The sequence below is a fragment of the Physella acuta genome, unplaced genomic scaffold (genome assembly GCF_028476545.2).
Source record: "Physella acuta isolate Inbredline_101_S28 unplaced genomic scaffold, ASM2847654v3 ptg000050l, whole genome shotgun sequence".
Classification (NCBI taxonomy): Eukaryota; Metazoa; Mollusca; class Gastropoda; family Physidae; genus Physella; species Physella acuta.
The window spans coordinates 593,574-610,746 of record NW_026731570.1 but is presented as its reverse complement, the minus strand read 5'-3'; positions in this window follow the sequence as shown (position 1 = coordinate 610,746).

Sequence of the window (17,173 nt, the reverse complement as noted above, 5' to 3'; positions counted from 1 at the left end):
GAGGTAGAGTTGTTGGCCTTTATTGTGAGGAAGTTGTCACCCCTTGTTTCTGGTTTATAGCAAAGCTGTTTTCGTTCTTGGTGTCTAACTCAATTATTTTGTTTTGAATAAGCCGCGAAAGCTTACTTGGAGTTTTTTTTTGTTTTGTTTTTTGTTTCGTTTGTTTTTCAAATAAAAAAAAAGCTTCGGTGTTTTAAAGTTTTGGGATTAAAGTTGTCAGCGACATTCTTGGAAGGTTATTTTTTTTAATATCCGTGGTTGTATTTTTTCCGTTGTTGTTTGATGACGAAGATTTTGTCGAAATCGTTTGTCACCTTTTTTCTCTAAAGTCTTGGTGTCACGTTTCAATAACTGTTTATTACAAATCTGTAAGAACTAAAAAAATTACATTTTTATAAAAGGCGGTTATTGTTTTTTTTCCGTTTTTTTTTCCCAAACAAAATCGTATAGTAATTAAAAAAGCAAAGAAATTTGAGATTTAAAATAAAGTTAAGTACGTGACTATGGCGCTTTACAATTATACTCTGACCACTTTTAGAATATTGAATAAAAATCACTTAAGAAGTAAGTTTAAGAATTGCGTACCACGAAACACAGCAAGTTAAGCATGTAGAGCAATGATCATTCCAATGCCTCAAAATTCTGTATAACACGAGATTTCGTTTATCCCTTAACTTCGCTTTCCCCAACTCGAGGTCCTACAAGTAAATGGCGGAATGCTGGGTACCTATTTTAAACTGAGTTATTTTCTCATGTATTACATTTCTGCCTGTCCATTTAACGACTATCTTTTTGGCAGGGATAAATAAAAAAAAAACATACACATCAACAAGTCCTCGCTATATGATTTATAACATATAAAAAAGTATAATATGTATCTTTATGACATACGCATTTTTATTATATTAACTCTAGCATTACAGCAATCCGTGCGGTAGAAATAGCATTGGTTTATGTCATCAATAAGCAACATGTCTTTTTTCCAGCTTAATGTTTCTTCATTAGCAAGTAATTAACGGGTAAAGATAATTACCTCAACACAGCAAGAGATGATTGTCACGATATACATAAAGTTTGCGAGTGGTGGGAGGTGTTTAAATTTTAAATCATTTGTCGGTGGTTCAATTTACAAGATTGAACATACTGAGTTGGTCATTTCACCGTTTGTAGAGCTGAGTTGGTCATTTAACAGTTTGTAGAACTGAGTTGGTCATTTCACAGTTTGTAGAACTGAGTTGGTCATTTCACAGTTTGTAGAACTGAGTTGGTCATTTTTCAGTTTGTAGAACTGTGTTGGTCATTTAATAGTTTGTAGAACTGAGTTGGTCATTTCACAGTTTGTAGAACTGAGTTGGTCATTTCACAGTTTGTAGAACTGAGTTGGTAATTTCACAGTTTGTCTGAATGATTTGAACATTTAACAATTTGTCAATGCTTCAAATACTAAAAAAAAAAAACAAGTCGGATTGAACAGTTGTATACGGGTTGGGTTAGTCAACCAGATCACGGGGCTAGCCGGGCCACTGGTTTAGCCGGACAACTGAGTTAGCCGAATCAATAACTTAACTGGAACACTATCGGACCAATGAATTAGCAAAACCCGTAAGCCAGATCACTGATTTTGCCGGACCACTGATTTTGCCGGACCACTGATTTTGCCGGACCACTGATTTTGCCGGACCACTGCGTTAGCCGGGATACTGACTTAGCCGGACCGCTAAGCTAACCGCGCCACTGATTTAACCGGACTCTTGAAAAACTGGACCACCAGTAATCCGCACCACGGAATGAAATAACTTTTCTCTTAGCAGCCGTCACGTGATACCCGTCTCGCAGCATCAATCATGCATGTGATCATAAGCCGTGGGCGCCATGTTTCTTGTCGTGACGTCACACGTCATGGAGGTAACCTCTGATCAAAATCCTCCTCCTCCCCCCTCCTTCCATACCCGAACAAGAGAGTAGAGATGGCTTACAGTAATGTTATATAGGGATTATGGCCGAGCCTGAGGGAATGATCTGTTTCAGCTGTCTCTTGTAGCTTTCTATAATTCATGATATTGTGGTTCTGTCAATAAAACAGCAACATGGGATCTATAAATAGCCACAGTATACGGTGTTAGCATCGCCATACTTTTTTCTATAATTTTTTTTAAAGAAATATTAGTGAGAAAATTTATAAATAAAGATGTGTCTTTATCTCTTCTTCTATCTTATTCTTCTGTTCTTAAATTTTAAAAATGTAATTGTAGAAGAAATCAAACAAATAGTCGAACATAGTAGACCAACTGCATTTATCTATAAATGAGCAAGGTTGTATTATTTTAGGAAGTAAGAGACGAGTAGTTTCTAATAGGCCCTACATGACAGTTTAAATATTTTTAATTAAACTCAATTTCCATGGAGGTTTAAATATTTTGTAGACAGCACAAGAGGAGCTATCTAATTACTGGCGTGCTGTATGACAGCCTTGAGTGTATGTTAAACACCCTACGTTGTACCAGATTTTTGTCACGTGGTGTCCTAGGTCACCTGAGTGATGACGTGTCACACAATATGATGACGTGTCACACAATATGATGACATGTCACACATTATGATGACGTTTCTCACACGAGTTTCGCGTGCACGGAATCACGTGATAATCTCGCAGTTGATTTGTCTGACGTCAAGTAACGGAACTTACAAGGTACCGAAAGAAATTTCGCACGTACAAAAAAAAATATTTCCTGCGGCCAATCAATGTTCACTAATATTTAATCTTCATGACCGGCGAGTGTGTTTTCGACCACACCAAATCAATATACCTGCATATCATAGCATTTCTATTTATGCCTTGCTTGTTCAAATCTCAAATCATTGTTTTATATCGCATTGGTGGCATTTCTGTTTTAAAAAAATTCAATTGGTTTGTTTTATTTAAGCAGGGTAGTCGGACTTATATAGCGCAGTTTTAGAAGAGAAACTTGAGTAGGTTTTTTTTTTAAACTTTGACATTTTTTTTAAGTTTTGCATGTTTGCAAAAAAAAAAAAAAAAAAAAAAAAAAAAAAAACAATAAATATGATAAACATTTGTCCCGATTGGGAGCAAGGAGGGTTTCTTTCAGACATATTTTTTTTTTCTCAAGGAGGGGTGCACTTAAAACTTCCGCTTGTGTACAATCGTTACAGTTATAATTTTCTGTATAAATTGTATTATCTGTTTTATCAGGGGGAGGGGGGGGGGCTGTGGGCGTGCTAAGGAGGCCATCCCCCCCCCCCCGCCCACCCCACCCCTTACCGTAAGATACATGAAAAAAAACAACTAGACTAACTAGAGCCATCTAAATGTGTGCGTGAGTGCAGCATATCAAGAAAATATATTCTTACTGATATTGTTTACCTATGGAAGTGTATAAAATCACAACTGATCTGCATCGTGTATAGATCGATAAATCGATATCCGTTCACAACAAACTAGGTTCGGCTGACCATAAGATATTTGGTATAACGGTAGGTAGCAGCCCCCACCCCACCCCCACCTCCCCCTCCTCTCACGACTTGTGTCTACCCTGAGCTTATGACCAGTTCCTGAGCTAACAAAAGAATTTAAGCGTTATTAGTGTCTGGGATTGTTGCTGATTGGTTGGTATTTTTAGACAAGACGTTTGATTAGATCAGGTCGTAAATGGACGCTCAAGAAGTAACAGAAATAAATCTCTAAACATGTCCTGAACCCCTAACATTGCTTAATTAGTTTTCTTGGTATTAATGTTACAGCTGTTGATATTAATGACTACTTATTATTAAATTAGAACTAACAATTACTAGGAGTAGTGATTAATATTTTGTTATTATTCACTAAAATTTTTTAAAACGGTCTTTGTAATTTAGTTTTTTATAATTAATACTAACGTGTGTTTACTTGTTTTTGTTTAAATGTGTAGTATTCTTTTTTCTTTTCTTTTTATTGTTCAATTACATAGTTACCCCCCTTTAAAAAAACATTGTTATTTCCTCTGACAAAAAAAGTTCTACGTGCGAGATATTTTGACAGAAACAGAAGACGACAGCAAACCGCTGTGAACTGTGTTACACCTTGGTGCACTTTCGGGACTAACACTAATATTCTGGGGGGGGGGGGGGGGGAGTGTGTCATGTAATCTAGTATGGGGGAGTTGAATGTTTGGGAGATTTTGGTGGAAACTATTTTTGTATCGAGTTTAGATTTGGGAGATTTTTAGTGTGGGAGAGTTTAGTGATGGAGAATTTAGTGTGGGAAAATTTAGTGTCGGAGAATTTAGTGTAGAAGAATTTAGTGTGGGTAAATTTAGTGATGGAATCTAGTAAGGGGGAGTTGAATGTTTGGGTGATTTTGTTGGAAACTATTTTCGAATCGTGTTTAGAGTTGGAAGATATTTAGTTTTGGAGAATTTATTGTGGGAGAACTTAGAGCGGGAGAATTTAGTGTGGAGGAATTTAATGTGGGAGAATTTATTGTGGGAGAACTTAGTGCGGGAGAATTTAGTGTGGAGGAATTTAATGTGGGAGAATTTATTGTGGGAGAACATAGTGCGGGAGAATTTAGTGTGGAGGAATTTAATGTGGGAGAATTTATTGTGGGAGAACTTAGTGCGGGAGAATTTAGTGTGGAGGAATTTAATGTGGGAGAATTTAGTGTTGGAGAACATAGTGCGGGAGAATTTAGTGTGGAGGAATTTAGTGTGGAATAATTTAGTGTGAGAGAATTTAGTGTGGAGGAATTTAGTGTGGGAGAATTTAGCGTGAGAGAAATGATTGTGTGGTGTTGGCAAGGTAAATATTTGAGTGTGTGTGTGTATATATATAAATAAATCTACGGTGGGTGTGCTGAGGTTTACTTTGGGTCAGAGGCGTAGCTAAGGGGGGGGGGGGGGGGGGCGTAGAAGGCGCCCCCCCCCCGGGCGCCCAGACTATGGGGGCGCCAAATGCGGTAGAAAAAAATTCAAAAGCTCATTTTTAGTTTCAGTTTTGAAGTATAAACACCCTAAGTTAAGAAATGTAATGGCTAAAAACTTCTACGCGCTGATTTAATTCTTTTCTACCTGATAGTTTAACTATAAAACATATACCCTTTAGAAACAGTAACCGGAAAAAAAACACTTTCCATCTTTTCCTAGTGGGGGAGGGGGGCGCTTTTTCAAAGACTAAAATCGGAGAAATTTATACTGGATTAGTGAGTTGAAACCCATTGTCCTAAAGCGTATTTTACGATTATGTAACATTAAAAAAATGTTAGTGACGATTAAAATTCGCTCTACCAACTTTGTCCAAGACGTTCGAGAGGGAAGGGAGCTTTTTTACCAAAAAAAATCGGTGAGTAGATTACTCTCTTTACACTTTGAAAAGAAACCAATTGTATTAACGCTTTATGTCCAATTTAACTACCAATTTTGCTAAGAAATAGACTAGTTCTTTGTACGATTCTTACAATCCTCTCAACGTGAGAGATCGGTTACTTTTACTTGCGTTACATCTTACCTGGTTCACTGTATTAAAGAGAACTAAATATCACGGATTGTAGTATCGCTATCCGATCAGTAAAATAGCAGACTGTCGAAGCGGGTGGATAGAAAGCGACACTCTTTGCCAAAATATTAAGAGAGAAGATAATTAGTTTATTGCACTGAATAGACCATTTTTATTGCTTTTTTCATAACACTTTGTTAAACCTATCTGATAATTTAAAACTGTAATATACTGTAATCGAAAGTGTTCTAAAGACACGACCAAAAGTAAACCAAATTAGCTTGCAACGTCTACAAAGTACACTATAAAGCAGTGGTTCTTAACTTTTTGGAGGAACCAAAAGCTTCTTCTCAATAGTTGTAGCGTACACACTGAAAAAATCCGATCGTGAATCGTTTAACTCGAGTGTGTGCCTTGACCTCCTGAGACTGAATTACCAATCCTCTTGTGCCCTAGGTACTAACTTTTCGTTCTCCACTGTCTATAACCTAGCTCCGAGCCATACAGTAAAAGATACTTTATATTTAGCTAGATATTCATTCTCCACTGTCTATAACCTAGCTCCGAGCCATACAGTAAAAGATACTTTATATTTAGCTATAGATTCATTCTCCATTGTCTATAACCTAGCTCCGAGCCATACAGTAAAAGATACAGCATATTTAGCTAGAGATTCATTCTCCAATGTCTATAACCTAGCTCCGTGCCATACAGTAAAAGATACATTATATTTAGCTATAGGTTCGTTATCTACTGTCTATAACCTAGCTCCGAGCCATACAGTAAAAGATACATTATATTTAGCTATAGATTCATTCTCCACCGTCTATAACCTAGCTCCGAGCCATACAGTCAAAGATACATAATATTTAGCTATAGATTCACTCTCCACTGTCTATAACCTAGCTCCCAGCCATACAGTAAAATATACATTATATTTAGCTATAGATCTAGATTCATTCTCCACTGTCTATAACCTAGCTCCGTGTCATGCAGTAAAAGATACGTTATATTTAGCTATAGATCTAGATTCATTCTCCACTGTCTATAACCTAGCTCCGTGCTATACAGTAAAAGATACGTTATATTTAGCTATAGATCTAGATTCATTCTCCACTGTCTATAACCTAGCTCCGTGCCATACAGTAAAAGATACGTTATATTTAGCTATAGATTCATTCTCCACTGTCTATAACCTAGCTCCGAGCCATACAGTAAAATATACGTTATATTTAGCTATAGATTCATTCTCCACTGTCTATAACCTAGCTCCGTGCCATACAGTAAAAGATACATTATATTTAGCTATAGATTCATTCTCCACTGTCTATAACCTAGCTCCGTGCCATACAGTAAAGGATACATTATATTTAGCTATAGATTCATTCTCCACTATCTATAACCTAGCTCCCAGTCATACAGTAAAAGATACATTATATTTAGCTATAGATTCATTCTCCACTGTCTATAACCTAGCTCCGTGCCATACAGTAAAGGATACATTATATTTAGCTATAGATTCATTCTCCACTGTCTATAACCTAGCTCCGTGCCATACAGTAAAGGATACTTTATATTTAGCTAGAGATTCATTCTCCACTGTCTATAACCTAGCTCCGAGCCATACAGTAAAAGATATAGCATATTTAGCTATAGATTCTGATTGCATTTTTTTGACAATGCATATTAAATTCCAAAACTGACTTAGAATGTCAATACGCATTTTATCGCTGCTGATTCTAATCAGAACGTCATGGGCGGTGCCACTATCATTAAACCGGTTATTACAGCTTCTTCAACCAGTACAATTAGTTCTGCATTGGTTGTTGACTGTGCGGGAAGGCAGCGCCCATCTGATAAATCCAAGACATCAAGATGTTGTGTCCGTTGGATTCTAGCTTGTTTCCTTAACCATTTAACGAAATACCCATATCATATTTCAATGTGTACAATAATTTGCCATTGTATGTTAATTGTATGACCTTAATATAACAAACTTATAATACAACTATGTACTATACCAGAACAGAGACTGTTCCACAGATAAAACATAAAAAGATTGTCCTGGCCTAAGCAAATATTTTTTTTTTAACACTTTTATTTATACAGGATAGTTACATTGGTGTACAGAGTATAGTAAATAAATAGCAAAATATGTAAATGAATACAAAAGATACATTGAATTTAAAACTTGTTGGTTCAAAAATTGAAAAAAGGCTGGTTTATAACATGTTTGCCAACAAAGTTGGGTGAAAAAAGTATAACATGGAAGAATTGTCGAAAAAAAAAGCTAGTTTGCATGGATTTCATCCCATTCGTACATTAAACATAGTAAATACCAAAGAAAAATGAATTAGCAGTAGAGTAGTCACATACACACACACACACATTTGTTGTTTTACACAGATTTCGTTTACATTTGTACAATAGTGAATTACAAAAATAAATAAGTAAATAAATAAAAATAAATAAATATTTGAAAGTAATGCTTTTGGTGGGTGGTGGGGTCGTTGGAACAGTTAAAGGGGATGTGGGTTTACCATGACTGAGGCTGAAGTGGGCAGCGGGTGAGTGGGCGGATATTTATATTTTTAATACTAAGCAAATAAATAATAGCTAGCCATCGGATACGAAAACATCAACATCGTTTATCGAATTTTCTTGGTATTAATATTAAAGCTGGTTGCTATAAGTGACTTCTAATTATTCGATCAACAATTACCAATTACTATGTGTTGTAATTAAGATGTTGTTATTAATCATCAAAGATTTTAAAATATATTTTTGTAATTTAATTTTCTATAATTTACACTAACGTTAGTTTACTTGTTTTTGCATGAAATATATTATTATTTTCTTCATTTCTTTTTATCGTTTAATTTGATAATATCCTCCCTTTAAAAGAAAACAGTGTTAGTTTTCTCCCCTAACAAAAAAGTTCCATGCGTGAGATATAGACAAAATATCTAACCTAACATGAATGCTAGCAAGTTGCTTAATTTTACACCTTAATTGAACGTAACACGAATTACTAAATTGCACTCGATATTAAAGTAACAAGAACCTAACTTGAATTAATCGTAAACCTAACATGAACCTAACACAAACCTAACATAAACCTATCGTGAACAATACATATACCTTTGAACCTAACATAAACTTTTGAACCTATCATGAACCTAACATATAGCTTTGAACTTAACATAAACCTTTAAACCTATCATGAACCTAACATATACCTTTGAACCTAACATAAACCTATCAACCTAAAATAAACCTATCAACCTGACACAAGCCTAACATAAACCTATGAACATAACATAAATTTATCAACCTAACATGAACCTGACATAAACTTATCATAAACCTATCATGAACCTAACAAAAACCTACGAACCTAACATAAGCCTAATATAAAAATATGAACCTAAAATAAACCTAACTTAAACCTAGCATAAACTTATGAACCTAACATAAACCTATTATGAACCTAACCGTCCGCCATCATTAATCGCGTGACCTCGCTCGACGTCATTGGGTTCTGTAAGGTCCATTGGTCCATCTTAGACCTAAATGGTCTCAATGGTAAGTGACTTCTGTACACCCGCCCCCCATGAACTGTCTTAAAAAAACAAAAAACGTATACCGTTGTTCCGTTTATTTATATTTAAATAAGAAGTGTTTTGCAGTTGTTGTTAAATGGGCTGTTTGTTTTGTTGTTCGCTTTGTGTTTACTTCAGGTTGCCGTTGCATGTTGTCATACAACATCGTTGTCGTGGTATGTTATCAACGGCTGAAGCTTTGGTCTAGTCTTGGCTTATTAAAGAGTGGCGTCTCAAGGTCGGGTGTCACTCAGTGCGACACTTCGTGGTATCACCCCCACCCCCCGCACCGCCCCTAGATAACAAAGTATGTATATATATATATATATATATATATATATATATATATATATATATATATATATATATATATATATACATATATATGTATATATATATATATATATATATATATATATATATATATATATATATATGTATATATATATATATATATATATATATATATATATATATATATATATATTTATATATATATATATATATATTTGTGCATAGGCCTACATAAGCGTATAATTTAAATATATGCCTCATACGCGTACATGTAAATTTATAAGCTTTAATCACTGCAGACTTAATGGTAACGATGTGTATCTAAAGTCTGTTTTCTCTACAGTTAGCACTTTTACGTCATTGTGTCACCACCCCCCCCCCCCCCCCAAACCCTTGTAATAATTGCCACTTTGTACGTAAAAGATTATTTAACTTTAATTAATCATTAAAGGAACTGGCAAATAGCATTTTTCTTCTGTACATCTTGCAATTTTTTGCCTTGGTGTCACCCCTCCCCCGAACGCTGTCACCCGGTGCGCCCCGCACCCATCGCCCGTCCTCTCTATGCCTCTGTTATTAAATAATATATTATATCATTAGCTTGTGCGCTCCTTGGTTTTTAATATCATCAAGATTTAATTACTTTTCACCTATGTTTTAATATGCAAATGACGAGTCGATTGTTTACTTTTTATTATATTCATAAAAGAAAACGCTGGCATGCATGAATATGTTGACCAGAAGATCGTCAGCACTCCAGATATCAACTTCTTCACCTCATTTTACTATCCTGGGAGACTATTCCATGCGTCACATATTAGTGCATCAACTCGTGTCAATTCTAGTAGAGCTGTCCAGTTGTGCAGTGAAACGTGCATGTTTTACTGGACCTCCAAATCTTCTAATTGGTCTTGATTTCCGTGAACTTACCACTTCACAAATGTTTGGTTTTCAAATCCAGCAATTTCATTTGAAGCGAACCAGCATTAATTTTAAATGGCTCAATGTTGATCTCATTTGTTTTGGTGTTGAGAGAATCTACTATGAACACCATAGAACTTGCATTTGTTTTAAATTGCTCAAATCTCTCAATTCTATCTATCATTTATTGTATTTATTGTAATGCTCAAGTAATTCCTGTTAATAGTAGCATTGGTTTCATCATTAAATTGTCTTCATAGTTATGGAACTTAAGTAATTTACCACTCTCCGTGTCTTCAACAACCACAACAAAAAAAATAATAATAATTTCGAAACAATCTACTTCTTCCAGCAAAAGCATAGGCTGGGTTTTTCTCAGAGTTTCTTCCAGACATCTCTTCGAACGAGATGGATTTTATATAGTAAACATACACTTTTACTAGTGTCCGTCACCCCAAAACATGTTGACCCCCCCCCCCCCCCCCCCCCGAAAATTTCAAGTGCCCCCCCCCCCCCCCCCGGAGAAAAAAGTCTGGAAGTAACACTGGCTTTTATTTCCTTGGTAAGGTTCGCGACGAGAATTGTCTAATGTCGAGCAACTCGTCAATTAGGTAAATTAGACTTGGTCAGACATCTCGACTTAATTAGAAAAATAGGGTTTCAGGTCGCGTCGTCTATAGGGCTGGTAAGTAGGTCATCAACCAGTTCTACGGCTCAATAAAAACTGCATGAGCCATAGAACTAGTTGGTGACCTACTTACCAGCCCTATACACATAAAAATGAATGTATGTGGGTTTGTATGTCTCTGTGTGTCTGTGTATCTGTGTGTCTGTGTGTCTGTGTGTGTCTGTGTGTGTACCCGTTGTGTATGGCTGAACCTTTCATGTAGTCGCCGTGAAACTTTGGTTAGTTGATAAAAATACTTCCTGAATGGAAAGGGAATTTTATTGAAAACTTAAACCCTGTTAAGCATCTATTAGTTTCTTACTTGCTAAAATAATACAATCTTGCTCAATTTTACACGAATGCAGTTCGTCTACTGTGTTCAAATGTTTGAGTGTTACATTTTAGAACAAATATTCAGATTAAGAAGAGATAACGACAAATCTATATCTGCAAATCCCTCCCCCCCCCCTCTAATATTAAAAAAAAATCAGCAATAAAGTATGGCGATTCTTTCACTGCACACGATCTAGATCTGGCTATTTATAGATCCCATGTTGCTGTTTTATTGACAGAACCACAATATCATGAATTATAGAAAGCTACAAGAGACAGCTGAAACAGATCATTCCCTCAGGCTCGGCCATAATCCCTATATAACATTACTGTAAGCCATCTCTACTATCTTGTTCGGGTAGGTGGGGGAGATTTTGATCAGAGGTTACCTCCATGATGTGTGACGTCACGACAAGAAACATGGCGCCCACGGCTTATGAACACATGCATGATTGATGCTGCGAGACGGGTATCACGTGTCGGCTGCTAAGAGAAAAGTTCTTTCATTCCGTGGTCCGGTTTACTAGTGGGCTAATTATGGTCCAATTTTCTAGGGTCCGGTTAAATCAGTGGCGCGGTTAGCTTAGCGGTCCGGCTAAGTAAGTATTCCGGCTAAATCAGTGGTCCGACAAAATCAGTGGTCCGGCTTAAGAGTCCGGCTAATTCACTGGTCCGATACTCAGTGGTCAGGTTAACTCATTGGTCCGGCTTACTGGTCCGGCTAATTTAGTATTCCGGCTAACCCAGTGGTACGGCTAGTTTAGTGTTCTGGCTAACTCAGTATTCCGGCTAACTCTGTGGTCCGGCTAAATTCTTGGTCCGGCTTACTGGTCCGGCTAACTCAGTATTCCGGCCATCTCGGTATTCCGGCTAACTCAATATTCCGGCTAACCCAGTGTTCCGGCTAACCCAGTATTCCGTCTAACTCAGTAATCCGGTAAAATAAGTGAACCGGCTAGCTCCGTGATCCGGTTCACTAAGTGTTCCGGTTCACTCAATGTTCCGGATAGCAGTTCGGCTAAGTGTATCGCTATCTTACCACGTGTCAAACAGATCCGGTTACCAACATTGTTACCACCGCTCTGATTGTGTTTCTCACCCGGCTGGTCAATGATTGATGCACGTGCTACTGGGGTGTACTCACGCCGCGCTGATCCGTGTGCCCGTGCGAATTCCCCGAGAGTGCACCAAGGTGTAACACAGTTCACAGCGGTTTGCTCTCGTCTTCTGTTTCTGTCAAAGTATCTCACGCGTAGAACTTTTTTGTCAGGGGAAATAACAAACAATGTTTTTTTTAAAGGGAGTTAATTATATAATTAAACGATAAAAAGAAAAGAAAAAACAATTAATACATATTGAAACAAAAACAAGAAAACAAACGTTAGTATTAATTATAAAAAATTAAATTACAAGAAAATTATTTAAAAATTTAGGTGATTAATAACAAAATGTTAATCACAACTCCTAGGAATTGTTAGCTGCTAATCCTATACTACGTAGTCAATAGTATCAACCAGCTGTACTATTAATACCAAGAAAACTAAATAAGCTGTGTTTGATGAATAACTCAGAGTCGAATATTTAATTTTTTTTTTTTTTAATAAAATTCCTTACTTACTGTCTACCTTTCGCAGGGAGGCAGTAAGAGAAGGTTGCATGATTATATACATGAAATATTAAAATAGTTCAATACATGGCATTGCTTTCAATTATACATAAGCGTTTACAAAACGTCTAAGATACCTATTTTTTCTTATGGTGTACCCTTGTATGTGCCCTCATGCTCTCTAGTGGGAGGGATAAGTTACAATCTCTACAGTCATACATCGTTACTTCTTGATGGTTTTCTGCAAAGTGTGTGCGTATGTCTGGGTAGTACCCTTTGTCTGCACAGAGATAACACTGTAAGCATCTGTGGTGGACACTTCGTTCGTGCTTTTCCCTTTCCCAGGGTGATTTATATTGTTCTAAGCAGAACCTGCAGTGATTGAAGTCATGAATTAATTTTTTACTTTTTGTTATTTTCTTTTCTTCTGTAGGACTATCTTCCTTCTTCCTTTTGAAAGTTGTAGTAATGTCCATATCTGAGAACGAGAGCAGAGTGTTCGTTTCTAGGGTTGATGATGCAGATGTTTTGTCTGGTTCTGACCTTGCTGCGCCTGTTAGTTTGCTAGGAAATAGATACTACACAGACAATTTTAACAGAACCACCTAGAGCACCACCCACACCGCAGCAAACATTGGTAACCCCTAACCTGTCGAACCAAAAAGCGATCCCAATTACGGCTTACCCGAAGTCACCAACTACATCAACAAAAATCCAAAACACTGGAGAAACACAAAGCCCAGATTCAGAAATAGATAACACCACGTCAATGAAAAGAAAAAATGAAATCAGCCCCACAGAACAAGGAAAATTAACAAAAAAACTCGCGAATCAAATCTTCGATCGCCTGACAAACACCTTAGAAACCCAGCCGCAACAAGAAACTACTTCTGAACCAATTCAAATCCCCAAACCTTTAACTCCTGGAAAAGACAAGAGCTGCGGTTATTGCTTTCACAGTTTCAGTACTGCCAGCGAGTGTAAAACACATACAAAAACTTCCCATCCTGATATGAGTAAATGCCTGCATTGTAACAATCTGATCAAAAGCAGAGGAGCAATAAAGCACCACGTACTAAAACACCCAGACACCGCTGTCTTCCAGTGTGGATACTGCCTAACAAGTCTATACACCAAATACGACATAGAAAAACACCTCAACGACCAGCACCCCGACAACGACCCCTGCCACAATCAAATATTCTACATCCTCAACCCAGACAGATCCATTTCTTAAATATATGCAGACGACAGAACATAAACAGCGAGAAGGACAACTCTTCAAATATGACACGCTGTACTCACCCCTTAAACGAGTTTTGTCAATCTCTCCTCATCCGGATTCCAACACTTTCATTTTACTTTAACCCCTTTTACTGATTATCCCTTAAAATTTTGTATAACAATATATATATAAAACATATATGATAACCATGTACATACTTATTATTAATACGCTCATCCGGAAAAAAATGGTTTTATTAGATGATACAATTTAGTAAAAAAAAGTGTATACATTTGTAAATTCAGCTTGGATTTTTTTTTTTAAGAACATTTAGAAAAATGTAAAATATGCTGATGTTGTTGCACTTGTTTTAAATTGCAAATAAAAGTTAAAAAAAAAAAAAAAAAAAAAAAAAAAAATTAAAAGTATGACATTTGGCTTGCCCTAAAAACACACAGACACCCTCTCCACGCCTTGTCAGACACATCTACCCCCTCCCTCCCTCTCCCGCCTATCATCTTCACCCTCAGACTAGATAACCTCACATTCCATTAACTGTTCCAACGACCCCACCACCCACCCCAACATCAATTTCGAATATCTATTCATTTACTTATTTAAAGTTCTAAATCTTGTTTCTTTCCCCTCATATTTCACACAGCAACCTTTTGAAAACTCAATGCGACCAATACATAATTAAATACTCTTTCAACTAGTCAACTTAATTTGTTTCCCTACATAGAAAATGCTTCACTATCCCATTGACCCTCTCTGAAAAATTTCCTTTCCTCTCCCCACCCAGACTTCTAAAACTTTCATTAGACCTTCACCCCTTTTACTGTCATCCTTTGCAATTTTTTATAATCACATTCATGACATCATGTGAATATTTATTATGTACATTATTATGTAAATGTGATGTTTATGTACTTGTTTTAATTGCAAATAAAAGTATTTAAAAAAAAATTAAAACGAAACAAATGAAAAAATAACATGTTTATGCAAAATTAACTCCAGATTTTATTTTAAATTAAATTTGTTTTTTTTTCTTTTTTTTTTTTTTTCTTTTTTTTTTTTTTTTTTTTTTTGCCTCAGACATGTAATTTACAGCGTCAGTTGTGTGTGTTCGCTTTAGTATTACAGTTTTCATCACCGGCTTGTGAGGACTGACACAGATTTACAATAGTAATATTTCTTTCTTACTTGTAGCCTACTTTCATTCATTTAAGATGGTTTACTTATACATAGATCTAATACAAAACGTCTAAATATAAAGAAAAAATAAAAATTAAAAACCAACCTGAAACTGAAAATGCAAATTTGTAATTAAATGATGATTCAAGGGATTTTTTTTCCATCAGCGTGGTGAGCTGAGGGGACGAGAAAGGGGGGGAGAGGGTTGAATTTGTTTTTTTTTTTTTAAAGTAGAGCTGAAATGAATTTGGGATTACACAGAATTAAAATGATACAAATTTTAAGCAATCGGAAAAGTTATGTTATTACAATGAGACACGTAAAAGCAAACACTCTTCCCTTTTAAATTAAATTTGTTTTTGTTTAAGAATTAAAATCGATTGTCTATGCATTAAAAAAAATATTTAAGAGTATTTAAAAAACATGTCTGCGTATTTACTTCGTGGTTACTGAATACTCGCATAATAATTAACATGTTATGTAACTAGTTGCACAAGTAAATAATATATGACGTCACAGGCTGTAAACCTTTCGTGCACACAAAAATCAAAGTCAAATGTAGTCGTTCGCATCGCTATGTTAACCGTTTAAAAAACCATAGAGCGCGATTTTGATTCCAGTCATATATGCCCTCCTTATTACCAGCGGTTATTGGCCGTTACCGCCGTATCTATATATATAATTCTCCTCTTCGAGCCGTTAGAAAACAAGCTGCAAACGCTCTCCCTACCTCCCCACCCCTACATGGTTTTAGTGAGCTGTGTTCACTCTAAATGTTTACAAGCAGAGCCAACGATTTTAAACGTAGGGGGGGGGGGGGAGGGGGGGGGGGAAGGAAGGGGGGGGGGGGGGGTTTATGGTCCTTAACGAGCTACTTATAGTGTTTTAAAGAAATATTTTCAGTGTCAGCGTTGGTACTGTCGAATTCACAAATTATGAATTACTGAAAATTAGAAACAACTAAATAGCGGCGTATGTTATGCCGCAGGCCGGCTCGTACTTTTTATTTCAACTTTTTACTTGTTTTTGTTAAAGAATGTTAATAATTAAACTAGTAAATGAGTAGCTTCAAATATAATAAATTATCCATTTTAAAATGGTAAAAATTGTATGAGTTGAGCTAATATGTTGCGGCCTATATTACGTGCTATTCATGATTGTATTAGGTATACGATAACTCAACACAAAGTTGAAATTAAGTTATACATAGAATGATTTACAACTAAAAATAATGACACCAAGGTTGATTTTAGTAAGACTGTACGATTTTTAGTTTAATTTTTTTAAAAACGAAGATCATCTTTTTCGTAATAATAGTAGAGGCTTGAATCTAAAAATCCAGAGAAGCGGTATCGCTAATGTTTTGTCGCTATATCCGTTGGTATTTTGATCAATTAAAAAAAGAAAACATTCAAACTTAATTTGAATTTAGTGTGAAAATGTTTAATGTGATTTTCACAAATGTTTTTACTTTCTTCTTCAGCTGTTTACAAGCTGTAAAACCCAACTAACAAAATAGATCCGTAGGCCTAAGTATTAGTGATATCGATACTACCTTTCTCCGCTTTTGTATTCCGTTATATTTGTATTATATCATTAGGGCATTAAGTCTATTTAAAATATAAAATAAAGATATATCTAAGCTGTCTTAAACATTATAAGCCAAAGGTGGATATTATTAATTGAACAGTGGTTGATTAAATCCACCAAGTAGACTGTGAGGGACCCAAAATGTTATTAATATAAGAAATATTAGTTAAAAACACAACATTTTACGAGTGTGTTCATTCTATTGTAACAAGCTGAATGTGTACACTGATAGTCTTCATTTATTTTATATCCCA